The 27,512-nt window shown below is 50.2% G+C and overlaps 1 protein-coding gene and 1 pseudogene across 1 annotated transcript in view; one reads left to right on the forward strand and one right to left on the reverse strand.

Annotated features, from left to right (window-relative positions):
- Positions 1 to 27,512, forward strand: part of STK32B (serine/threonine kinase 32B) — a 196,772-nt gene that overhangs the window by 80,900 nt on the left and 88,360 nt on the right. The window lies entirely within an intron of this gene.
- Positions 9,442 to 9,560, reverse strand: LOC120583044 (uncharacterized; annotated as a pseudogene).

Below are 27,512 nucleotides of genomic sequence, written 5' to 3' on the forward strand. Positions count from 1 at the left end.
CTAAGTAGAGTGAACGATCATCCGTCACTGGTGAACTAAGATAAATAAGGAGAAACCACAGTCTGCGCTCTGGAGGAGAACCGAGTCTGTCGTGTGATTTATTACATTCTCACACCACACTTTACAGTTGCTAGGACGTTCGGTCTTCACACCAGCCATGAGATACTTTCCCACCTACCGGTGAGAAAACCGCATCCCAGCAAGACTAAGTGACTTGATTAAAGTCACTCAGCTGGTGGGACTTGCAGGCGTAATTCTGGCTTTGAAGTAAGAACTCTGTCCGTGAGGCCACAGGGTTTCCCAGCTCCCTGCTCTTGCTGCGACTGTGGCTTTCTGCCCACGAGGTCCCAGCTGCTGGTCATTGAGGAGGGGCTGCGGGGAGACCCATTTGAGATGAGAGAGACTAACCCTGGCTTGATTCACCCAAATCAAGCCCATCTGGTAAATATGTTTGTTTTGTCTGTGTCGGATAAATTATCGTAATGCCTCACAAGCAATCTTCATTAAACTCCATTTTTAGAAGCCACTTCCTCCCCTCTGCGAGATCTGTTCATGACTCCCCATCGCCTTCCGGAAAACGTCCAAATTTCTCTGTTCGAATTTCAAAGTCCTGCCCAGTTGGGCACGCATCTTCCTCATGGCCTCTCCTCCTTGTCGAGTGTTCTACCTCCATCGCGGCTTCCGCTTTCTGGGGCTTCTGTAGATGCAGTTTCAGGGCAGAGAAGATGCCATCCTGGACTGGGACATCAACAGGACACAGGCAGGGAGGGAGGGAGGGCTTGGGAGACAAGGTACAAAGAAACGAAATGTGCATTTCTTGACGGGGGCCACCCATAGTCAAACTTCTGAAGACAATGCAAGGCCTGACAGTGGACAAGAGAGACGTCCCATGAAACTGCCTTATCTTCATCCCATTCCGATGTTTCAAGGAGGAGGGGTCCAGCCTTTTCTTCCCCTCGTCTCTTGCATGTGACTTTAGAGCCAACTGCCTGACACGTAGCTCGCTGCACACTCAGAAAAGAGTTATTCAGAGTTATGATCTGAACTAATAATGATATTATAATCATAGTAGCCGCAGTCGATACTGAGCACCCATCATGTGCCAGTGTCCATGCTAGCTCCCTCATCTACATTATCTGACCGAAATAGCACACGCACCCCAGAAGGCATTGCTAATACTCCATTCTACACCTGAGAAAATGGTTTGGGAACTCTAGAGACCTCGTCCAGAGTTGCAAGGCTGAACAGAAACGGAAACAGGATGTGGCCCCAGAACTGTCTACTCCCAACCCCCAGGCCGTTTTCCTCTGTGCCACCGCTGCTCTAAGGTCAATGTGTCAAGTTGCTGGCACAGGGAATTTAGGTCAAATATGTGAATTTTTAGAGGTTAACTGCCCAGTTTGGATGTAACAGAACGATTCATAGAGGCTTGAATTATGCATCATCGAAGCACTTGCACTGGGAAGTTAAAATGTCAGACGCACCCCCACAGCTCAGCACATATGCAGCGCAGCAGCCACTTCCTTGAAAATAGCATCTTGTGACAAAGGCGTAATGTCGCAGACTGTCTTCAGCCTACATATGCAAATGCAGGTTCTTTAGGTACCTTCCAGGGAGAGGAGCCTGGTCATGGCCAATGGCAGGGGAGGCTGAGGCTCCGCTGCTTCCAGAGCTCCAGGCACGTGGGACTGAGGAAAGGGGCCCAATTCAGCAGTGCAGCTCAATGAAGATGAATGTGGGGTGCCCCTGGAATCACTCTGCAATGAGCCATTCCCTTCATTTCAGAGTGGGGAGCACCTCCACGCCGTCCAAGTCACCTCGCCATCCCGGATCTCAGTTCCCTCATCTATGAAATGAATATAGTAATTGTACGTACCTCGTTGGATTGTTGTGGAGATTAATAAATTAACAAAATGTAGACACTCAGTGAATTTTAGCTGTTCATCATCATCATCATCACCATCATCACTGTCATCACCGTCACCATCACCATCATCCCCATCCTCCCCATCCTCATCATCATCACCATCATCATCCACCATCACCATCATCATCCACCATCATCATCACCCCTCACCATCACCATCACCATAATGTCCGTGTCATCATCACCCCGTCAATGCATCACCATCCTCTTGTCATCACCATCGCCATGCATCACTATCATCATCATCATCATCACCATTATCATCACCATCATCGAATCACCATCTCAATCTATCATTCATCCTCCATCATCCATCATATCGTCACCATCACCATCATCACCCTCTTCATCGTCATCACCATCATCATCATCATCATCATCATCATCATCACCATGGCTTTCCCTAGGATGCCCTGACCCATTGCACAAACCTTGTCTTCCACCTTGCCCCTCCTTATACCTGCACAGACTTCTTGCCTTTGTCCATACTGGACATTCTGTTCCTTAGAATACCGTACACCACAGCGTGCAAAAGTGTATTCTATGCAGTTTCCTGGTCAAATAAGTTTTAGAAATAGTTTTATAACCCCACTCCTGAAGAGTCGTGGGAACAGCGGTGTGCCGAAGGCTCTGAGAAGTCCTGAAGTAAAGAAACCTTTCATCCTTCCGTTTTTTAACCTAGTGAACTTATTTTCCCATTGACCCTCCCCTTTCCACAATCACCCATTATTCCTCAGACCTCTTCCCTGGGTATCTTATAAGAAATTAAGAAGATAAGGCCTTTCTGATCCAATGCTAATGGCAAAGATTGGTAATTTAGGGGGTCGGAGGGAGAGAGAGAGAGAGAGGGATTCACCCAACTTTAAATTTCTGGAAGTAGAGCCGCCACATGGGGTCCGTGTCCCAAAGAATGATCTCCCCTCCAGTGACAGAGCTCAGACCACAAGAGGTCATAAGAAGGGACCAGGAAAGAGCAGGGGATTGTGTCTGCTGGTTTATGGGGCTCAGTCAGGCGAGGGAGGGAGACGGAGATGGACAACTGTGATTCCCTGGTGGACATGTTTTTATTGACTTGTTTGTTTGCTTGTTTGGGGAGGAAGTTACTGCCCCATATGCAGCATCTCCTCCATGCCAGGCTTCTCTTTTAAGTCCCTCAGCCTGCTTAATGACCCTGTGAGGGGCATCATCCCATCCCGGAGAGAAGTAAACAAAAACGATCTTGTTTCACAGTTAAAACGCATGTCCGTTCATTTGAAACATACACAGACTTGCATGTTAAACTGTGAATTGAGCAAGGTCTAAAATAATCAAGCGGCGAGTCTCCCTGATGTCGTTTTCAGTTCAGCAAATGGGGCTTTTAAAGTTCATTCTGTAAACCGCCATTTATTCGGTCTCTTCCGTATTCTTTCATCTTGTGACAAACGTGGGCGTTAGCATCACCACTCTCTTTACCAGCGGGGAAACTGAGGCCAAGAGGGTGATGATAATTCAACATCTGTGCAACCGACGGTCTTTTAGCTCCTTCCAGGTGTCAGGTTCTGTGAGGGAGTGTGAGGCGGCGAGCTTACTTAAGTATATGACCTGCTGGTCTTTGCCGACCATGCACGGGCACTCTGCTGGCTGTTAGATTGTGTCCCCCAAATCCTAGGTTGAGACCTAATCCTTAGAGCAACGGCGTTGGGAGGTAGGACCTCTGGGTGGTGATTGCATCACGAGGGTGGAGTTTCATGAATGGGATCGGTGGCCTTATAAATGAGGCCTCGGCATGCTCCCTCACCTGGTCCACCAATGAGGACACACGGAGAAGACGCCATCTGTGAACGGGACACCGGATCCGCTGGCTGCGTGATCGTGGACGTGGGGCCTCCAGAACCGAGAGGAGCAGTTGCTGCTGTCTGATCCCGCTGTGGCCGTGGCGTTTGCTACAGCAGCCTGGGCCAGCTGAGACCTGGTGTTTTGTATGGGTCGCCATGTTTAACTCCCACCACTAGGAGACGAGTGGATGGGACGGGTGTTGACATTTAACAGATGGAGAAATCGAAGCATGAGATTCCAAGAAATCCGTCCGAGGTGACAGCTGCTGAGGGGCAGACTGGGACCCAGACCAGGCAGTCAGAGCTACTTGCCCAAACAACGCTCGGATGTGAGACCCCAGAACACAAACGCTCTTTCCTGCAGCCTGTGGCCCTGCCGTCAGCCTCATGAAGACCTCTCAGGACGCAGTCCATGATTTTCCGCTGTGCAGTGGCTGTGTTGACAGCATGGAGGGTACAAAAGACGGGGTGAACCCAGCCTCGTCCCTATGGTCCCTCTGAGGAAGCCACCACTGGCCGCTTGATCAATTTAACTGGCGCCCCCAAGTCACAGAACCATCAACATCCTGTGATTTCATCCAAAGTTTCCAATTTTGTTATCTTAGGAAAGGCCAGGAGGCAATTTCTCCCGCATTTGTCATCGTCCCTTAAAACATGGTATAATTGGAAGTTGCTGTGCTGGGCCTTAGGTAGGATGACATTTTATGCGCATTTATTTGGACATAAATGTCACATTGGCACTAGGTTGGAGCTGCTGGCTGTGAGGATAAAATGTTCACGTGATGTGTAGACCCACAAGAGATCTTGGTGCGTGGGGAAAGCGGCTGCCGGTGACTCAGGCAGAGGGAACTGCATCGCCGCAGGCCGAGGGGCGTCCCTGTTGCCTCACCAGCGAGGGCTTGGCCCCCGCGCTTTCTCATTCTGTCCTGCAAAACGTAGTCTCTCCATCCTCCGGCTCTGAGAGTCGATGAAACCCGATCAGCTTTCATTCATTAAAAAAAATGGAAGAGCTATTGAAAGTAGCATCTCTATTTTCAAGATACTTCATATCGCTGATTTCTCTTCATTTCGATTTCATTCTGGGGCTCATCCTGCCCCTCCTCCTCCTCCCTCACCCGCCTCCGTCATGCAGGACAATAGCAAACCGCCGTTGGCTCTGATGACTTATTATTCCTCGGCTCCCGTCACTAAGCCACCCTCGTGCCTGCCCTGGATTATGGCGAAAGCCGACTAATGATCTCCCAGCTTTCATCTGCGTCCCCTGCAGTCTATTCTCCACAGAGCCACCAAGACGAACTTCAAAAAAGCTTAAGTCGGATCATGTCATAGTTGTTCAAAACCACCCAGAATCAAATCCAGATTCCTTGCTGTTGGGGATTTGAGTCTAATAACGCCGCCTCCTCCCTTTCACCCGCCCCGGCTCAGAACCAGTTGGGCAGCGAACCCAGAACAGAAGCAGACGGGTACCCAGGGACCGTGTTTACCGACGAGAAGGCTGTGGAAGACCACGGCCTGAGTCCACTGAACGGGCGGGCGTCGGACGTGCCCGCACCTGTGGTGACTCCGCTCTCGGAAGCCGCCCCCGTACAATCCCTGCTTCTTCTCGGGATGGCCCCGTCTGTCCCCTCCCCCCTGTCCCATTTCAGGAGGCAGCCGTCCCATCTATGTTCCTACCATTCGCTCCTTTTTCAAGATTGTCTTTTTCCTCATCGGTTCTTATCTGGTTCTTAAACCCAAGAGGTTTCTGTCTGTGATGGGAGGGGTCGAGTTTTGGATGCGGTGACATTCAGATCCAGTTTCATTTAGTTTCCTATGGAGAACCCATCATTCCAGCATCGTCCGTTATAGTCCGTCATGGATAGAAGGGCCCCCTCTCCCCAGTGACCTGCAATGTCCCCTGTCACTTCCTTTCGTCTGTGGGTTTGTTTCCGGGTTGTCTGTCCTGGGCCTGCGGTCTGCTTGTCTGACTCTGCGCCATAATCGCACGGTGTGCGTTATTCCAACTGGATAATAACGGAGGAAAATGAAGGTGAAATGAAAGGCCCCCCGTGCCCCCGGGAGTGAAGGAGTGTCCCAGTCTCTGTCATTTGTTCTTAGTCTGCTTTTGCACGTTTTTATACATTCAGGACAGATTTGAATTTTTGTTTTTTCTTAATATTTGAATTTTCGTTTTTCCTTTATGAGGAAAAGAGTTCTCATTTTTTCTTACATGTTGAGGCGTATTGGCAAATGCTCCGAATTTATGTTTTTATCGTGAGAAAGATATGAGCAAAGCGTTACACGAGAAGCAAGGCAGTATTTTTATCCACGGAGAAATTGTGTCTCTAAACTACTGACTTATTACATAGTTCTTTTTCTTGTTGATAAATGAGCAGTAACAATACATGGGAAGGGTGGGGTCATCTATTCAAAACCGTGACACGAAGACATCTGAGAACAGTGAAATGTATTAAAATGGATGTTTCACCAAACATCATTTTCTCCTCGTGTTTTAGGTGGAAGCAAGCCATTTGCTATACGGGATCCTTGTCAAAATTAATTCAGGAGCAAAACGAGGACACGAAAGTGTGTGGAATCCTTTTCTTTCTGCAATGAGGCAAGAACTCTGTGGAAATAGTGTTTTCACAAGGTTCTAGGTCGAAAGGGACCGGTCCCGGAATCCCGCTGGGGGGGCTGTGAGCTGTGACTTCTAAACGGGGAGTTAATGCATCGATTGGGAGGCAGGTGAAAGATTTGTCATTTCAGTCACATTTTACATCTTCCTCCACTTTGACTGCAGGGCTTCCGGCATCACTTCCTGTCCGAGTGATCACCTGTTCCGTCAGCTCCTGTTAGGGGGTGGCGCATAAACTCGGAGCACCTCACGCGTGGGGACACGTCGCTTTTAATTTCCAGTAGAGGCAGCGTCTGCTCTGCAGGCCTCCTGGACGCAAACAGCTTCCTACTTGGATTTAACTGTTGTTTGGTTTTTTGTCTTTTGTTTTTGTTTTGTTTTGTTTTATTTTGTTTTAAATTTATAAAGTCCCTATTGCTTGGCTCCTCCTGGAGTGGGGTGGAGGACCGTGTGTGGTTTTTGTCACATTTATTCAACATTAGATGTAGTTTTACTGTCGGCAACTTCAAGCTTTGCTACACTTTATTACGGCCCTTAAAACTCTTTGGAGCAGGCATGACTGTGGTGTCTCTGAGACTGTCAGAGGTGAATGGGGCTTGGAAAGCACTTGGTCTTACCTGACTCAGGAATCTCTCCTCCAGCGTCCAGGTCAGCCTCTACTGAGTGCCAACTCCGAGCCTGAAAATGCACCTACATCGTAGATGCCTGTGGTGCCCTGCTCACTCCCCCGCCCGCATTCCCTTATGGACCTTCCCTAATTGTGAGTGAGCGCCTCCCGTCCCTTACCCAGAATCAGCCCGCAAAGAATACCCACCCACCAGTGGCATCGTGGTTACACAGCACAAGCCATGCCTATTGGGGTGTGAGCGCCTTAACATTACAGACCAGGGCTTCTCACACTTTAGGCGCAGCTGAATCACGTGGAGAGCTCGCGAAAGCGCAGACTGCTGGCCCTCACCTGGTGTCTCCCATTCCACAGGTGTGGGAGGGGCCACAGATGTGCTTTTCTCACAGGCCCTCCGGGGACCTGCTGCCGCGGCTCTGGGGACCGCGCTTCCAGAGCTTCTGCTGACGGCTAAGAGCATCCTGTCATCTTGGCGCTAGGCAGTTCGTTGTCTGCTAAGGATACGGCAGTGACAAAACCGGGCACAGCCCTTGCCTCGTTGAGCTCGTGGCCCCGCGGAACTCACTGGGAACAGAAACAGCACAGCGAGGTGTTGGTTAGACAGAGAAAGGTGGAGAAACTGAGAAAATAAAGCGGGGGCCTCCTCTGGTCCGAGGCTCGCAGTCGGGGAGGCCTCCTCGCAGAAGTGGTTTTCGAGCTGTGTCTTGAAAAACAGGCTGGAGTGTGAGACTGAGGAGACAGGCATGCAGCAGGGAGAGAGAGTTCTGGGGGGAGGGCAGAGCCGGGCGAAGCCGGACAGCACCGTCCACGGCAGACACAGGGACGGCCAGGGCGATGGGCGGGTGGAGGGCCACACGCTTTCAGAACTAGTGGGGGGGGGTTCATGTTTATTCCAGGGTACACAGGAAGCCGTTAAAACCCCACAGGGTTTTAGACCAGGTGGGATGGTTGTGATGTCCAGTTAATTGACACTGATTTGTTGATTCATAAAATCAAGCCTCATTTGGGACTTTTCCCAGTGCCTCGCACTGCAGGTGCACGGAGACGCTCACACGCTCTTTGCTCTGTGCGTGAGGAGTGATCCAGGAGTGTCTGCTCCTCTCAGGTGGTGGATGGAGGCTCCCATGCGTGTGTGTGTATGCGTGTGTGTGTGTGCGTGTGTGTGTGTGTGTGTTGGACACTAACGCTTTTTAGGACGTCCCTGTCCATGCGTGTGCTGGTGACACAGGAAATAAACAGCTCAGGGGCAGCAGACTCAGCGTATGCAGCAGTCAGGACTTCCCTCACTCAGCTTCCTTCGGGCCGGTGACTAATGCCACGGTCCCGGCCCCCTTGACCAGTCAGTAATTTAAACTATAGATTAAATTGATTTGGAGGAGGCGTGGTTTTGCATTCTTTCAGACACAGGCAAGATTCTGATCGACCGATATAATGTAAGGTTCGTCACAATGTCACTGACCTATGGAACTGAAATATTTTCAATTCTCCCTTGGCAGAAGGTCATTCTGCATTTTATGAGAAAGAAGGGGTGGGGGCCAGTGACGAGGAAGGGGCATTGGGGGAGGAAGCACTTAAGAATGTGGCCCCGACCCCAGATTTCGAGGTTATCGAAGCGATGGGGAAGGCCAGCTCCTTCCTGCCTCATCAGCGTGTTTCGAATGTGCAGATGCGTTCCAGGCTTTGGTTAACGTATGGCTTCAATTACAGGGTTTGGCCCTTGTATTTACAGAGCCTTTCTTAGGGCAGGACAAATATCACAGTCACACCGTGTGGCATCTGACTTACTGTTCTAATAATTTGGAGAAAATAAGATCTCATCAGCCATTGCGCTTGTCTCTTAATTTTAGCGTCTGGATTTGGGGATGAGCATTAGTCATAGCCCCCAAACAGAGAGGAAGGGCAACTTGAGGATTTCTCCTTCCGGAAGACCTGGATTTGAAAATCGGTTTACTGAGCCACAGTCTTCTCGTTGGAAAAATAAGGACAGTAGTGTCAACCTCACAGCATCTTAAGACATAGGGAAATTTGTGTATCTGAGCAGGTCTCAGGCCTTCTAAGGATTCTTTTTAAATGGAAGCTGTCATCTATTATTATTGCTATTATTTTGATTGGTTTTTTTTTCCCCTTGTGATATATGAGTGAGTCAAATGCCTCGTTATCAACTTTTCGGAGCTTTGTAAACTGCTTAAATCTATACGACTGTTACTCAAGACCCAGCCCCAGAGGTTACACAATCAGCTCTGCCTGTGTCTCCATAGTTAATACAAGCCACCGGGCCAGCCCAGACTCAGAGGGGGAATCGATTGCATCTCTTGGTGGGAGTAGTGGCAAAGAATTGTGTGTTCATTTTTAACCCACCCAGCTGATTGATTGATTGATTGATTAGGCGAGGCAACCCTTGGTTGACCTCACAGGTTGCAAAGACCTTGTCAGCTTACAATCCCTTATTTTTAATTTTTTACGCCTACGGCACCTGGTCTTCCTAGGTGGTCTCCCATCCGAGTACCAGCCAGGCCCGACCGTGCTTAGCTCCCGAGATCAGACGGGATCAGGCTTGCTCAGGGTGACATGGCCGTAGACTGATTTATATTTTTGAAAAGATCATTCTGACCACTGTGCGGAAGACAGATTGGAGCCCCAGGAAAGAGATCACGTCTTGGGTGAGGTTCGTAATAAATAAATGGAAAGCAGATGGATTTGAGGTACGTTTTTGAATGTAGAACCAGATAATAGACTGCATCTCAAGGGTGAAAATGTGAGGGGTTGTTAACAGTTGAGAGTCCCAAAGTGGCGGGAACCCCTTACTCGATGTGGCTTTAGCAGCTAGCAGAGCAACGGGCTCCCTGGGAACTGTCCAGGGTCCTGCCGTGGTCACGCCCTTGTTCATCCACCCGGAGGCCTCTGGCTCTGTGCCAGGCATTGTGATAAGCGTTGGGAGTGTAAAGACCAATAGGATGAGGTTCCAGCTCTCGATAAGTGCACAGTTCTTTTATGGTGACTGACAGGTTTGCGAGAAATCCCGAGACAGCGTGATGAGTGCTAAGATGGAAGGTACAGAAAGCGGGCATTGTTTTTAACGGCCATGTGTTCCTGAGAGGCCGGGGAAATAATTGGCAGGGTGTGGTGACCAGATTCTTCCAGGAGATAGGAAATAAGGAAAGGGGTGGATAATACCTATGTTTTAGGCTCAGAAGGATGATCTTGTTTACCGAGGTGGATGCTGCAGAAGAAGGAAGTCGTAATTTGGGTGGGACGGACTATAACTTACCTCAGCTGTGAAATGGGCATGTAGCAGATGCTGTCACCTGCCCGGGTCTGCTTGGGTCCCTCTACCACTCCTTGGCTCCCAGCATGCTTCCTTCCAGACTGCCAGTACCTGCAGATCTCAGCCTTCTGGAGCCCTCTTTGCCCAATGCACATAGAGCTGACGTTGCCTGGGAATTGACATCCTCCTGGAGGTGCCTGGGTGCAGGCGTGTAAATCCTCCACTCCCGTGTGCCTCCATCAGGGCTATTTGGAGAGTGACTCACGTTGTCTCCAGAGCACCCCCGAGGGACCTCCCTTGGGATTTTGCTTGCTATCACATGTGTCCTTGTCCTCTCCCTTCTGGGTGCGACCACTCTACAACCTGACTGTTTTTCCTGGGAACTCTTACGAGTTTCACATAAATCCTCATCTGAGGGCTAGCTTCTGGGGAACGAAAACAAAGGTTGTGAGCAATAATTAATAGTATTTATATGGCAGAGTTATAAGGATTAAATGCAATAGCGCTTATGAAGGACTCGATCATAATGCTCGGCACATTGTCAACATCCGAGAATTGTTAGCTAATATTTTCTTTTAAGTGGGATTTTAGAAATGTTTGTTGTAGGTGCCCATGGTCAATCATGTGGATACCAAATAGAAAATTTAGGTTGGTGGTTCTCAAAATGTTTGGTTTCAGGACCCCCTAAACTCTTAACAGTTCTGAGGACTTCGAAGAGTTTTTGTTTATGTGGGTTATATTGATCAATATTTACTACCAAACTGATCAGAAACATCTTCGAGAATTGGAAAGCTCTTAAACTCATGTGACAAGACACAACTTTCTTAAATCTAATTTTCACTTGAAACCTCAAATTTTATCATGGGCAGCAAATACAGTCAGATGTTTTCCTCGAAATGACAGGCTTCATTCATCTTCAGGTTATATGTCAGTCAATCTTGGAGATAAAAGTGGTTTTCCCTGAACGACGTGTCTGGTTCAGCTACAGCTTAATTGCAAATGTGTTTTGTTTTTCGGGAGAGAAGGCTTTATGCGTACCTCCCATTTTATCCCACAGGATATTCAAAAGACATACTCAAGGATGTGCATTTAATAAAGTTAATAGATTTCCCTGCTTCATCGATGCTGTTCTTAAGCGAAATTGGCTTTATTTTTGTGAGTGCGTGGCAACGAGAAATTCAGTGACTCTTGCTGTAGTTCGGTGCCGCTTTCTCATTTGGCGCAGAGATGTCATCGGTTAGCAAGAGCTCGTTCCAAGATTCGGAAGTTTTTCAGCATCTTTAACATTTCAGCGCCATAGTTGCAAGGTGCTCAAGTAAGAAGCCTCCGATGATTAGTTGGTAATCACACCAGCGGAATACGAGTGAAGCTCTGAGTTCAGTCCGTAGACCCGTCCGTCTGAATGACAAAGGGACAGTTCTGCAGTTGATCTGTTAACTCAGTCTTCCCGTTTGCAGCTAAATCTTTAGTTCACAGGGTCGCGGTGTTGTCAGAAACGGAAATGCCGAGATTTCTTTTGCTGACTCTTCATCCAGCAGGCGTTCAGAGCTGTCAGTGTAGAAGGTTTATCAGCCTCTGTGCTACCGTTTATGCCTCCCCAGTCAGAGAAATGAGATAACTTATCATGTAACATGCTTCGGTGGCTTTTCCATTTACAGTTTGAAAAACCGTAATAAGCAAAATCAGATAAATGACTAATAGCTACCATGTCGAGGGAAAGAAAGTAGTTTTGTTTGTTTTTAGTTGTAGTTTTGTTTGTAGCTTTACCTAATTTCTTCGGGGTGGATTATTCCATCCCATGAGTCAGAACTCTTTGATAGGTCAGCTTTACCTTTTCCAACATCGTTAGACATAGGAGATTCGGCTATGGGTTAAGGAGGTCAGTAGTATACATTTTTAAAGCTAACGATTTATCTTTAAACATAAGAAAAATATATTGTAAATTAATGTGTACTTACTTTAAAGCAAAATATTACAAAGCTATAAAATAACAACGGTTTTAGATAAGATTTAAAACTTTATATTTATTTTTTTCTAGAAACTTTTAAAATTATTTTCTAAATAAGTATAAGGAAATGATCAGGATTTCAAATGAACAGTGTATTGAATGATAATGAGCTTACAGATATTAAGCAGATATGACCAAAGATGGCCGATAAGAACATTTTTAATTTAACATCATCACATATCATCCAGCCTCTGGGAGACTCCACTACACACTCATAAGTATGTAGACACTCGGTAGATACCCTGGTAGGCTTTTTGAGATCCCCAGAGGCTCACACTTGGAGCTCTGCTAGTGTGGGACTTAGAGCACTTATCTGGGCTAGTGATTCGGTATAAGAAGCCTCTGTCTGCATGTGGTCGTGTGAAGCACAGTGCAGGATCTGACACAGAGCGCTCAAGAAAAATTGTCTGCTGTCGCTGCAGAGGATGGAAGAAACCACAGAAAATTTCCTCATGAGATTACCTGAGAACACGATGAGGAAAGTACTCAGAATGGAACCTTCCAGAACCCCAGTATTTAAGGAGTAGATCAGCAAGAAGTTCTTGGATTGGCAAAGGTCGGGGAAACTGGAGAAAAAAGAGTGTTTGCTTGTCACAGTGATGGGCGGAAAACTGGCAAGAGATGTATTTAGCATCTACGGAAAAAGAGCAGGAGTTTCTGGAGACAGATACGGGAAAGCGGGAGCTGAGCAAGCCCGCTGATGTATGAACGATTCCCAGCGTTCCTGTGGGGCTGTGCAGCAGTGGCTACTGTCACCTGCCAGAGCCAGGACCCACCAGGCATGAGAAAGTCCACTGGGCTTCTTACACGGATTGCACGCCCTCCTTTCACGAGCCTCATCACGCTCGCCGCTCCTTGTCTCAGGTGTGCCTTCCTGAGCCTCCTCCGGCAGGTGAACAGATCATCAAGGACTTCTCCCATCCCTCGCTGCCTGCCTCCCACGCAGTAGCCACTCAGTAAGTATCGACTGATCAAACGAATGGATGGATGTGACCTTAGGAAGAATCGTCCTCAATGGGATGGTTGTGGGTGGAAAAGCTGCTTACAAACAGCCAAAGACGATGGTCAGGGGAGAAGCAGAGGGAACAAGTATAAACGAGTCTTCAGAGGAACATGACTGTGACGGACAGGGTAGGGAGAAATCAGCAGTCTCTTGAGGATCTGGGGACCAGGGAGGATTGGGTTTAGAGGGAAGGACAGACAGGCAGGCAGACAGACAGACAGAGGAGGAGGAGCTTCATGATAAGGGTAAGAAGAATTCATTCACTCATTTATGCATTTATTCACTCATCAGAATGGACTGCATGCCTGTCGTGTGCCAGGTCTTGTGCCGGTCACTGGAGATGGGTGGTGAAGGATGGAGGCGTGTCCCTGTCATGTGTGGATTTGGAGCTGAGGTGGACCTGGCCCTGTCCTTTACTAGTGGGTAGCTTTGGGCACGAAGTTCAGTTTCCGTCAACTTTAGATTTCTCGCCTGTCAGGTGGGTGCTTCGCTGCCTACTGTGTGAGGTGGTCACGCCATGCACTGTGCACAGTGCCTGGCACGCAGCAGGTGTGAGGGGCATGGCCTAGCGGTCCAGCGTGCGTTCTCGGTCCCTGAATCCCTCCCTGAGTTTGAATCTTAGCTCCACATTTACCGCTGGTGTGACATGGGGTGGGTCGCCCAACCCCCCTTGCCTCGGTTTCCTCGCCTTGGAAAGGGGACGTCGGAGTTGTGCGTCCCTCTTAATGTCACAGCGAAGATGTGACGAGGCATTTGTGTGACAAGCGCTCGGAACAGCGCAAGGCACACAGATGGCCTCCGGTAGCTTCTGCCACTGCCCTCGTGCGTCCCCTTGGAAAGATTTTGCTGAAACACTGTGAAGCTGTGCTTTTCTCCACCACTCGAAGGGCAGAAGGAATTTTTTTGAAGGTTCGTGTACAAAAAGAGCCTTGTCCTTCTTCTTTAGATTATCCATCCCAGACTGTGTGTCAGACTCAACTCGATCCAAGGGCTCGTCCATCCGAAGAGAATTTAAGATAAAGAGAAGGTTATAAATCAGCCGAGTATGCCAGCGATGTGCCTGCACTCGAAAAGTTGGCATCATAATTTCATGTATCCAAGTTAGAACACGACTTGTTTTTTTCCTGGGTAAAGCGTTTGTCATTGTGGAAGAGCGTGTGTTAAGAACAGTCTTCTCCAGTCTCGTTTCGCTAAATGTAGAATCTGTTTGCTCCTCTGAGCCCGGATCCTTGACAAGGCTGATGAACACCAGGTCCTGGGTCTCCTCCTCCTAAAAGTGAGTCCGCAGAAGGGAAGGCAGAGAAGCAGCCGATGCAGACGAGAGAAGATGAGCTGTGGGCAGGCGGAGGCGGGCCGGAGCCCCGTCCTTATCACCTACTAGCTCTACAGCAAACAGGGACAACTGAGCCTCTGACCCAGAGAGACCGGCAGGAGGAGATGGGAGCAGAATCAGACTCCGGGAGGCCGAGGAACAGGCGAGGCGACTGTGGGCGCAGCTCGCGGAGTGTCTGCCTCTCGCAGTTGGCCGTGGCGTGTTGGGGGACAGAGCCAGCTGTCAGGGCAGCCCCGCTTGGGGGCAGTTCTCATTCTCCCCGATCTCACCTTAGTGCCGTGTCTCCCCGTCACTCCCTTGTCCCAGGCTCACTCTCCTGAACCTCACACCTTCGTCCCCTGGGCACGCTCTCAGATGCGTGAAGATTCTACAACTCTGCCTCCATTCCAAGTCCCCCATCTCCCTGGCTGAATGGCCTTTGTTCCTTCTTTAAAACAGTTTAGCGTTTAGAAAAATTAAATACGTACAGGAAAGGGCCCTTCTGATAAGTTTGCAGCTCAAAGATTTTCAAAAACTGAACCTACTCATGTAACCACTAAGAACAAGAAAGAGAACATGTCAGCACACCCAAGGCCCCGTTCCAGTCTCTGTCCGCCCAGCGTGGACACTGCCCTGACTTGGAACAGCGTAGCTTGGCTTTGCCTGCGCTGGTGCCTTATGCAAATGCAATCATACAGCAGGGACGAGATGGAGCTAGGACGCAGACAGCGCCACGCCTGGGGCACAGGATGAGGCCGGGGCCTCCGTGTCCGGCTTGCTTCGTCCGACGTTGTGTTTTAAGGTTCATCCGCGCTGTCGTAGGCGGTTGTCGGTCGCTCCTTCTCATTGCGATGTCGTCATTCGCTGTCCGAATCCACCACAGCTCGTTTCTTCATTCCACGGTTGAGCTTTCGAGTCATTTCCAGTGTGGAGCTATTACAGGTAGCGCTGCTACGCACATCCTGATACACGGCTCTTGGTGCAAACCCGCACACGCTTCTGTGGGGCATACAGCGGGGAGCGGAGTTCCTGGGTCACACGGCACCACGGGAGCGGTGCTCACGTCCTGGCTGGAAAGATGCTGTTGAACAGTTTGCCAGAGCAGCTCTGCCAGCATCCTGTGACTGACCGTGGGGAGGCTCTCCGATGAACTTGGTTTGTAGGAGTGAACTACACAAGCAGGAAGAAGAAACGGGGTCATCTAGAACCTCCAGGAGCTGCAGGGAGGCCAAGCTGGAATGAAGGCTAAATTCTCCCACCCCCAGAAATGTGTTCTCTGGCCGGGCTTGGTCACGTGCGCATCCCTGAGCCACTTTCTGCAACCACGGGGAGGGGATCTTCTCGTTGGCCAGCCGGGCTGTCACGCCAGCTCCCTGCCACCCTGCCAGGGGCGGGCCACCTGCTCCAGGCTGCGCGGGGGAACTGTTGGGAGCATCTCAGGGGGAATCAAATGTGAAAATGCTGTGCGAACAAGGAAAACATCTGCAGCTGTTAGTTATTAATGTCCTGCTTCCTTTCATACGTCTTTGGGAAGAGTTTTCACAGTCGGGAGATTCATCTGGAAGAGCCCAGCTCCTTCCGCGAGGTCTGCAGCCCCGCTGGGTTCAATTGGCGGGCAGTGAAGAACTTGCCGATGTTTTAAAACTCTGAAGCCTTCTGAGGAATGTTCAGATGACAAATCTGGGCTGAGGGAAGGAAATGCGTGTGGGAAGCGAATGAGCCTCAGAAAGGTGATATGTGGCTCTGGGGACACAACACGCGGTGTTTCCGTAGTGGCTGCACCAATTTGCAGTCCCCAAAGGCGCACGAGGCCCCCACATCCTCACCAGCACTGACTGTTTTTTGATTTTTTGATGACAGCCATTCTGACAGGTGTGAGGTGACACACTCCGCTGTGGTAAAGGACAGTATTAATAGCGAGCATCGGCACAGGTCTTGTATTATTTTGAGGTCACCAAAGCCATCTGATTTTCTCCTGTTGATTAATACTCACCTCATGTATTTTTAAATTTATTTTTAAGTTAAGGTATCATGTGCATAAAGCGAAGTGCATCCATCTGAACTGTACAGCTCGACCCATTTTCCCCTATGAATGTGCCTTAGTGACAACCACCCAAATTAAGGGATGGCGTACCGTCCCCATCCCAGAAGATTTCAGTAAGAGGTTACTGTTCCCATCTCTAATGCTGCGTGTTTGTGTGGCCTTGTTTTTTACTTTATGTGAATGGAACATTGGAATAATGTTCTTTTATCTTTGGCTCCTTTCACTTTATATAATGTCTTTGAAGTCCATCGATGGTGTTGTATGTCAGAAGCATTTCTTTCACGCTGTGTACTGCGCCGCGGCGTGAATGTACTGTGGTTTGTTTCATCATTCTGCTGATGGGGAGGGTGTCTGACCGTCTGGGGCTGTCGTGAACGAAGCTGCTATGCGGACTCTGTCCACGGTGAACGCAGGCGCTCACGCCTCTTGGGTAGTTTACACCTCACAGGGTACCGTTGGCAGGAGCGTTCCCTGCAGGGTACGGGGTAGGCGTGAGGGTGCCGCGGGCGCCCGCACTGTGTTGCATGGAAGCGGTTACTCTGGTTGTTTATCGCTCTGAGATTGGAAAAGGAAGATGGTAGAACTTGGGCTCTGGTGCTGAGGCTGGGTCTCCGGAGGCCTCTCCGGCCGCTGGACCCGGAGAGAGGACAGCACAGTCCCTGGACCACACACGGAATTTCCAGATGGTTCCACTCCCAAACTTCATGTCTTCTCGGTCAGAAACCGTCATCCCAGACTTGTGAAATTTAATCGACAGAAAGTTCTGTCACAGACAGGAAGTCATTGACAGAGCGACTGAGCTTGGGCATGGAGCAGGGGGAGTGTGGGCCGGGGCAGGGCAGACCCACACGGGCGCTTGGCCGCCCGGCCCTCCTTCCCCCCAGCCCCCCAGCTGTGTCCTTTGCGCAGACGGAGCACCCTGTTCTCTGAACGCTTCGCCAAGTTCGTGCTTCACCTGCTCTGTCCGAGTGCTCTTCCTCTGCCTCTCTGCCCGGCGGCCCAGGTCACACGGCCTGTCCCCTGCCTGGGCGACTCTCACCGGGCCCCTGCAGCCTTGCGTGTTACCTGAACTCCCAATGGGTTGGTCGCTCTGAGGTGTGCTCCCCGCTCCCCGAGCTTCTCCTCGGGGTGGCCCGTGTAATCGTGTTTCTCGTCTGCTTCGGCGAGGCGGTGCGCCCCGCGAGGGTGGGGATTGTGCCCGCCTTGACCCCACACCATCCTCGGAACTTCCCTGGAGCGTTCTTGGCACCTAGAACCATGCGTGGCACACAGTAGGTGCTCAGGAGATACCTGTTCTCCGAGTGGCTATCCACAGAGCCACAGGGCCAGGATCACGGTCCACAGCCCCGGCTCCGGCATCCACCTGCTGGAATTCTGACCCTGGTCCCAGCACCCGCCAGCCGTGGGTCTCGGCCAGGTTACCTGAGGCCTCTGGGCCTCTGTTTTCCCATCCATATTTAGTATGTTTCGTGTCATTATGGAAAAATCGAACGAGTTCACAGTATTGAAGCTTTTAGGACACCGAAACCCCTCCTGCAGGAAGCGACACTCGAGTGGCAGAGACGGCTGCCCCCGGTGGTTCCCACACGGAGCAGAAGGGGCGGAATTGGGGGTGCCACCGAGCACCGGGTTTTCTGCAAGGCTACGTCGGGCGAACAGTGGAGGGACCTTCCAAATGCCCAAGTTTTCCCAACAGTGCAAATCAGCAACACCCACACCACATGCCCACTGGGTGCCCAGCCCTGGGCATGGCAGGGTTTTCACACACTAACCAGAAATTTGCTGTGCTCCCGCCACGTGCCAGACCCCGGCTGGGTGCGGAGGGGATGGCAGTGAGGCCGGAAGGTGGGAAGCAGGTGGCTGACCAGGCGGTTACCGTACGGCGAGATCAGCACCGCGCAGAGGCACAAACAGGCCTCGCAGAGCCCAGAGCGTGTCTCCACCTGCACAGTCCGGAGGGGCTTCTCGGAGGAGGCGCCCTTCTGTCTGAGCCTGCTGGAGGAGTAGTTCTCAAAGCCGCCACATTCTGGAGGGGGGAGCCTTCTGGAAAGGGGGAGAAGCATGAGTAATAGCAGGGAGCTGGGAAGGGGAACGGCATGTTTGGGAAGGAGAGACATTTGGCACGGCGGACGGGAGTGGGGACACCAATATAGAGACGTAGCCCATGTTGCAAATTGGCTTCTTGGGACGCAGACTGAGGTAGAAATGAGCAAGCAGGGGTTCTAGGGAGCGCCCGATCAGGCAGCGCCCTGGGGATCAGCGCTGGGGAAGGGGCGGACGGACGCCTGACCCCGCGGCCGTTCTGAAGCTGGTCCGCTCTTCACAGTTATCCCGAGCCAGCGTGATAGGGCCAGGCTTTCACACCCTCACGGTGGTCAGTGGTGGGGGGCTGTCTGCCATCATCTCTCCCAGCAGCTGGGGGATGAGGCTTCGATCCTGTAAGGGGGTTCGGGTGGTGAATCAGAGCCCCCGTCACTGCGGCCTGCACATGAAGACTTCACGCGTCACTTTATGAGGCTTGCAACTTGTCCCGCAGGCCGCAGAGAGCCCCCAGAAGTCCACGAACATGGAAAAAAACACGCATCTGAATTTGTACCTTAGAAGAATGGCGTGTATCAGCTGGAGGGGAGGGGAAGCCATTGTCAACCTTCACAATAGTTATGCAAAGTATGCATTTTTACACAGGACGAAAATGAAGATCAGAGAGGTTAAGTAACTAGCCTAAAATCGCACAGCACTAAAGAAACCTAGTCACGAAGCCCAATTTTATCAAGTTCAAACTTCGGCACTTAGGACGGCTTCTGAAACGCAGTGGACACTCCGAACGGCAGCTCTCGTTACTCTTGTTCTTACCTCTATAAGGTAAGAACATCGCCATCCTTATCTGGATAAAACGAAGGCCTTCGTAGCAGATCTGCATTTCACGGGGAGAAAAAGCACCGGGGAATTGCCGACAGCCAACGATCTGGACAGCGTTAGCAGCAGACGTGTTCAACGCAATTCAGAACCGCAAATGTAATCATCTGACGTAAACGAGCAGCCGCCAGCCGTTACGGGTGCCTGTACCATTAGCCCATGCGGTCATTTAGCGAGAGGCATGGCTCCCCGTTTTCCTGCCTCTGACAAACTGCCGATTCCGTCCCCTCCCCCTCCCGCCTTCCCTCCTCTTCGCTGCTGACAATTTCCTCCCGTGTCTGTCCACTCTCTCTGTTGGCAGACACAGGTCTAATGAACTGGACTCTCTCGGAGCCAGGATGTGTCCGGTTGCAGCTCAGAGGAAGGACTGGCTCCACAGCCTGCTCGGGGCTGTGGGCAGGAACAGTCGGAGACCTCAGGGTCCGCTCTCCCTTCCTGAAAGATGATGCCGCTCGTGGGAAAGGTTGATTGTTTTCTCGTCGAGCAAACGATTACCGAGCGCCCACTCTGTCCCAGGCTCTGTGCTGGGCACCCAGAAGACTGAGGTGCATTGGTTCCCGCCTTCATTTATTTATCGGCCGGTCACGTGCTGACCACCTGCTGTGTGTCGGCATCGGGGCCCGGTGGTGGGCTCAGTGAGAGGAGGGAGACGAGGTTGATGTCTGTCAGGAGCTCGGGGTCTTTTGGAGGAAAACAGAGAAGCGAATAGGTGATTTGCACACGGCATGCTGTGCGTGCAGTGGAGGTTGGGGTTCGGTACTAGGGCTGTGTGTGTGGGGTACACCTGCTGAGAGTTTGGGCTGCTGCAGTTGGATCTTGGATCCTCCCCTCAAACCAGCCCGGTGACAGTGGCCACGTCATTTACCCTCTCTGTGCACGTTTATAGCGGTGATTTTTACAGAACTGACTTACCAAGCTGGTTGTGAAAATTAGATGACTCGGTGCTCACAGAGCACTTAGCCCAGCACCCAGCACCCAGCACCCAGCACCCAGCACCGTGCAGTGCTCAGTGCTCAGTGAATGTGAGCCGAGCGCATCCTCATCGTGGCTCGTGGCTCTCAGAGCGGGGAAGGGCAGTGCCTCTGCCCTGGGAGTTACGGAGCTCAGGAAGGGAGAGAGAAATTCTGGGTGAAGGTGGTGAACCAAGCGTGTTTGATGGAAAGAACGTGCTCCCCGCCTCCCAGATGATGACCTCACCGCTTTGAGCCTCGGTTTCTGCACCTGGGAAGGAAAAGCATACAGCCCATCCTCGTTATTCGTGGATCCCGTATTTGCACATGTGCTGCTCGCGAAAATGTTCTCGAAATCCCAAGATCGATAGGGCGCATCCGTGGCCCGTCATGGCCGTGCAGAGAGCCGCGAGGGAACTGGGTCCCGGCCGCGGTTGGGTGCGCCGCCCGGTTTGGGTTCTGAGTGTGAACGGCGTCCTTTACGCAGCCACGTCTTTCGCACTTTTATGCCTTTCGCTGATCCCGCGGCTGTTGTGAACCGTCCCTGAGCCTGGTGCGCGTGTGCCGTCCTGCGTCCGATCACGAGAAGGCTGTGATGCGCCCGACGCAGAAAACACGTGCGTTTGCTAAGCTCCACCCAGGCGTGAGTCCCAGTGCGGCGAGAGCGAGCCAGCGACCCGCCTCACGCGAGGCGTCTACCTAGAAACGCGTTACGCACGGTTATGCGTCGACTGCTTGGTGACACGTCATGACAGAGGCTCAGGGGACCCACCCAGTAGGAGCGATGGCTCATTATTCGCTCACCCACTGTTCACAGGGTTCAAGGTCGTCACCCCTGTGAATAATGAGGATCGACTGTGTCTTTTTTGCAGAGAAGTGTCAGGGACGGGCGTTGCACATGCAGCGCAGTACCTGGCACAGACCAGGCTCCCAGGAAGTTTGCTTCAGTTGACGAGAGATTTACACACGAGGGAACGGAGACCGAGGAGCTTCACGGAGCTCGTAACAGCTCCCGGGCGGCTGATTTCTGAGCAAGAGCTTCTTTGCCCACTCGATGCCAGCTGGGAGATTTATGATATAGTTCGTGTCTTAAAATCTGTAATTCCCAGCAAACACATAATTTGTTAAAGCCTTTTTAGGAAAACATAATATACATAGAGAGAAAAAGTGCATCTATTATAAACGTACGGCTTGATTAATTGATGCATTTGTGTAACCAGCACCCAGACCATGACAGAATGTGGCCGGCACCGTGGGGGCCCGTCTTAGGCCTGACAGTCACGGTCCTTCCCTGGAGTCATCATCCGCCTGCCTTCCCAGCGCAGGTCACCTCCACCTGGGTGCGCTTTGTGAGATGCAGTCACAAAGCGGTGCTTTTCGGTCTCCGGCCGCTTCGTTTGACATCACGTTGGGAAGAGGCACACACCGTCGCTGTCTTCCTCGTAGTCTGTCCATTCCGGTGTCCCACTGAGGGGACACGCCACGATAATTCTACTATAAACGCCTTTGGGCGTTTCCAGACTTGGGCTATTACAGATGGCGCCGCCGTGAGCATTCTGGAACACGTCTGTGGCTGGACATCAGTACGCCAGAAAACAACACGTATGTAAAAGTGTCGAAGTCAAGACTTTTGGTCAGGATGAGATGGCACAGACGCGTGTCTTCCTGTTCCTCCCTGCCAAGTACAACTACCAATCCGTGGGATGACACGCCACGACCGAAGGAGGTCACCGAAGAGTGGCGAGAAGAAGGAAGAGTGGTTTAGGGACCAGGACTGGAACCCCAACACGTGGGCAGCGTCTTACACTCCCCGTCCAGCAGGACACGGTGACCCGGACTCTGTCTCCTGACCTCCGACCTGGAAGCGGAAGGCAGACAGGCGGGCCCAGTGCATTTCTAGGCAAAACGGGGTCTAACCAGAGACAAATGGTGATCTCAGCAGAACTGGCAAGAGGGATGGGTCATCCGTCAGAAACCCCAGTAACGATCAGTGAGCCGAGGACGTGCGCAGCCTCCCTGCAGAGGTGACACGCAGCCCTGGAGGAGAGGCCACTGCACGTGGCCTGGCCCAGTAACTGTCTTTGTACCTGTGGGCCCGAGACTCCCCTCCACACTAAGAGATATCCCGCTTCGGCCTGGGGAAGCCCCTTCTGTCCCCACAGGCAGCACCAGAGAGGGCAAGAAAGAGCCCCCACAGCATCGGATGAAGCAAGCCCACCCTGAAAACTAAACCGCCATTGGAATCACAGCCAATGTGAAGACCAAGATGTGCACACCCAGTCTCAACAGGGTGACCGTCTGCTGGAATGAAAGCTTTCAACGCCAGCCTCGGATCATAAATACTGGCCGGGTATCCGCGGATACGGAGGGCCGACTGCATGCATGGGGCCGACTGTATGCATGATTCGACAGCATTTTATGTACGGGACCCGTGGATTTTGGTCTGCAGGAGTCCTGAAACCAGTCCCCTGTGGATACCAAGGGCAACTGTACGGTGGTTAAGTCTTGGAGGAGTCGAAATCGTATGCGGATTTTTGACTGCATGGGGGGTCATTTCAGGGGTCACCTGTGCGGCGAATGGTTTCAGGGAGCTGCCGTTCCATTTCAATCCCGCCGGCAATGGATGAATGATCCGGTTTCTCCGCATCCTGTCCAGCACTTGGTTTTGCCACCATTGTTTATTCCAGCCGTTCTGATAGATGTCGCGATTTATCGTCGGTTTCGGAGGGCGTCTCCTTCGCGGCTCATGATGGCGAACGACTTCTCACGGGCCACTCTGCCGTCTGTGTGTCTCCTCCTCAGCGAAGCGGCCACTCCTGTCTCTCGCTCATTTTCTAATTGGGTTCGTGTTTCCCTGTTTTTAAATCTAGTCTAGATACTTGGTCTTTGTCGAATGCGGAATTTGCAAATGTGTAGTGTCTTTTCATCCTCTTCGTAGAAACTTTCGTAGAACAAGTCATTAATTTCAGCGAAGTCCATTTTATCGACTTTTTGGATCACGCTTTTGATGTCAAGTCTAGGAACTTTTCACCAAGCCCTTGATCCTGAAGATTTTCTCCATCATTTTTTTTTGTCAATTTGACAGTTGTACATTGACATCCATGATCTGTTTCCCGTTAAGCTTTGTATAAGGCGTAAGGTTTTGATTTCGGTCCTTTTTCCCCTCGTCTCTGAATATCCAGTTGTTCTAGCACTAGTTGTCGAAAAAGCTCCACTGAAATGCTTTTGACCTTTTTCAAAAATCAGTTGAGCATATTTGCGGATCTATTTTGGGGAGTTTAATTTTGTTTCATTGATTTATATTTCTACCCTTCTGCCAATACTGTGCTGTCTTGATTAGCGTGGCTGTAGAGTTAGACCTTATTATCAGGAAGAAAAAGAAAAACTTATTTCTTGTGTGTCACAAAACGCTCAGGAAGGAAAGGTGACCTTTTACAGCACAAATCTGCTGGCGCGACTCCACCGACTCGGGCTTTTGGTTCGCTCCCTGTGGTTTAACGGGGTCAGGTGCAAATCCTTAGACTGGCCGTTAAGGTCCTTTATGTTTCAATGACATTCCTCTCTCTCTCTCTCTCTCTCTCCACACACACACCCCATGCTCCAGCCTCGCTGAATGGCTCGCGTCCCCCACCTGCCCGATGCCTTCTCCACACCTTCATGTCCACAGCCCTCTCTTCCTCTCCCTTTCATATCTTCACGGAAGCGCCTCCTTCTCTGAGAAAGACCCGCTTAAACACTTGGAATAGTTGTGAGCGATCATAAACTAAATAATTGTGAATGACCCAGGAGAAGGCTGGTTAAGCGCAGGGCACGGCTTCCGGTGGAACTCTACACGGCCACTAAAAATGGCCCCGTGGACTCATACAGATATGAAGAGGCAGCAGCAATACATGGTTATTTTTTAAAAGCCTCTAAAACAGCGTGTGTAATATGATCCGACTTTCACACGAAACAGAGAGCACTTTGCATGGGAGGTCTGTAACCACAGTGATCACAGAGCTTATCGCCGGAGGACAAGTTCAAGGTCGATATCCACTTAATACTCAGTGATTTCGACTTTCTCTCTCTCTCTTTTTTTTTGTTTTTTGTTTTGTTTGTTTTTGTTTTTTTTTTTTACAATAAACCTCTATTCCTCTAATAATACCCGAATAAAGCCGTTGAGTTACACCCTTGCGAAGACTCAGCTCCTCCCGAAGAGTCCTGTGACCATTCCCCACCCGCCCCAAAGAGCCGGCAGCCTCTTGTCGCTGGCTTAGCACTTTATGAACTGGTTTGTGGGGCTCCCTTTCCACCAGACTGTGAGCTCCTAAAGGTTGCGCCAGCACCAGCCGGGGTTCAGAAGATGTTTGTTGGTGTGAATCGTGCTCGATCGGGCGGTGAAGGAAGAGGGGCGCCCCACTGGGGGAGGGTCCATGCGCATCAAAACGAGCTCGAGTGCTTCATAGTAGATACCGTCAGAGAGTGTCTCAGACTTGGTTTTAACTCTCGCTGAGCAGGAGTCCCAGCTGATGACAAGATCGTATCCCCTGTGTAAGAATTTTTACTTACCCCCAATCATAAAGAGGGCCTTTGGTGTTTTTTTCCAAAAAAAAAAAATATATATTCAACTCATAGATCTATTATGTATCTCAAATTATCTTCTGTGTATGGTATGAGGTAGTGATTGATATTTTTTTAATCCCATAGAGATGACCAGTTGTTCCAGTCTTAAATATTAGAATAACTTTTCTCCAGTGACTTTCTTTGGTCTTTTATTAGCATCTGGGAAACGGCGCATATCATCCGTCTCAGAATTATGATACCTGGGAACTGAGAACACATGGCTGTTTGTCTGGCTCCTAAGAGCAATTGAACGCTATGCCTCAAAAAGTGGTAATTCTTTGGGTCTTTGAACCTGCTGCCCACGTGGCCTTCTGTAGGGCCAGAGCAATGTTCCTGGGTACAGGATGCAGATACTATGATCGGAAGCCCCGCAGAGCTGATCGAAATGGTGGGGTTCAAGGGTTATGGGCAGGTATTGGCACATACTAGTGCAAACATCTCGAATCACACCATGCACATCGAGATGCTTCTGACATGTTTCGAGTTAGGGAAGTCTTAGTTTTATTTGTTGCATGTATATTACCTTAAAATTGAACATGCACACAACCTTTCCACAATCTTGTGACCCCAAATCGGTTCTTCTTCGTTTCTCCAGATCATTTCGGTCTTTGTCCATATCGATCTATTTTTATATAATGTGACTATTGTAGATTTTGCGTTTTTGTCCTTTGTTTCCCCTTGATATTATATCCCAAGTGTCTTCCCTGTAATTAAATAGTGTTGGTTTTCATAGCAGTATAATGTTCCATAATACGGATGTACCAACATGTACTTACCCATTCTTTTATGGTTAGATAATAGGATTGGATCCAGTATTTGGTAATATATAAAATGATGAGTATCTTTGTATATAAACATTTCCCCTTACTTTGATTTAGTTCTTCAAAGTACCTTTCTCAGTCTTGTATAACTGCATGAAAAGGGTAGGTGGATGGTGATTTTCAGTCGGCTGATACATGTATAGGCTCCTGACAATACATATGCGTTAAGTAGGTTAGGGATGTAAACCAAAGATGCTACAGTGAATTTTGTTAATAATTTTTCTAATTACTTAATGTTAATAACAAACATTTGAGGCAATTCGTTCTGTTTGGATTGTGACAAAACATACTCAGAGCTGGCGAACAATCTGTCCCTGACAAAATTAACTTTTTGAGATAGTACAGTTATAAAACTCTCCTTGCAAACTGAGCATATCATGTGGGGTTAAAATAAATTGTTATCTTCAGGGTTATCTCTAGGAGATGGCTGGGGTAAAGGGTTAGGTCTGGTTTCATAGAAGATCTTAATTAGTGATCTGGAAGAGGAGGACGCAGCTGGCTAATTAAATTCACAGATGGGACCCAGTTGAGAGGCGGGGTGAACTCTGGGAAAAGGCGAAGAAATTAGATAAAGAACTTTGTTGTAATCACCAAGAACCACAGAGCGAACGTGAAAGTTGGCAGTCGTCTGAATCAAAATCATTTGGGCTCGTGTCAGTCCAGTGTTTTATCTCTGTCACAGCTCTCTCCTAGCATGGGTCGCTTAAAGGAGCCCCGAGTTTGGAATGACAGTCCCTTCCTGCCATCTGTGTGACTGTCCGCAATTCCCCTTTGACCTCACCAGGTTCAGCGTCTCGTCGACATACCGGGAGTCATACTGACTTTGCAAAGCCAGACAAGAGGAAAAGTGTGAACATTCTTGGTTAACTCTAACATAGCTTACGATGCCTTTTCAACCTCCAGCATCTTTTTCCATGAAACTTCGATCATATACTTTTAAATATATATCGTCTGCACAAGAGCCAACCACATTTTCGATCGTCTTGTTGAAACTGGGAGCGAGGAAGATCCGAAAGATTCCCCGTGAGCAATGGCAATAAATGGGAAAGAACTCTCCGGCGTCTGCCATGCGGGCCAGCGGGTGTGATGCCGTCAGCAGGCTCTTCAGTTCGGTTCAGTCTTTGTTATTTACAGATTGAATAAAAGGCAAAGATACTTATCACAGACCGTGACCTTGCTACCTTCTCTGCCTCCATCCCGTTTTTCCTAGCTGTCTCACCTTCACGCCAGATCGGTGACCTGCAGGGCTGTGTGTGCCTTGGGTACGGACGGACTCCCCGTAACGAATATGATGCGAACAGCTCCCCGGGGAGAGTGTGGGAAGGTGAGCGCATGCTCTCGAACCTCAGGAAAGGAAACGACGTCTCGGGAGATTCACTGACCCGTCCAAGGGCACATCGTGAGTAAGTCGCGCAGCTGGGACCGACATCAGATTTATTCTCGGATTCTGTTCGTGCAGCCCTCTTGATGTCTCATCCAGTCTCGCGGCCAAAGCAGAGCGAGAGAAGCAGTTAGCCCAGAGCGTGGGGGAAGAATGCTTCCGCTTATCATTGTGAAAGGCGGCCCGCTCTAAAGACATGGAAAGGGGACCCTTGACAACCTCGGCCATTC

Source organism: Pteropus medius, unplaced genomic scaffold (genome assembly GCF_902729225.1).
Source record: "Pteropus medius unplaced genomic scaffold, Ma_sr-lr_union100, whole genome shotgun sequence".
NCBI lineage: Eukaryota > Metazoa > Chordata > Mammalia > Chiroptera > Pteropodidae > Pteropus > Pteropus medius.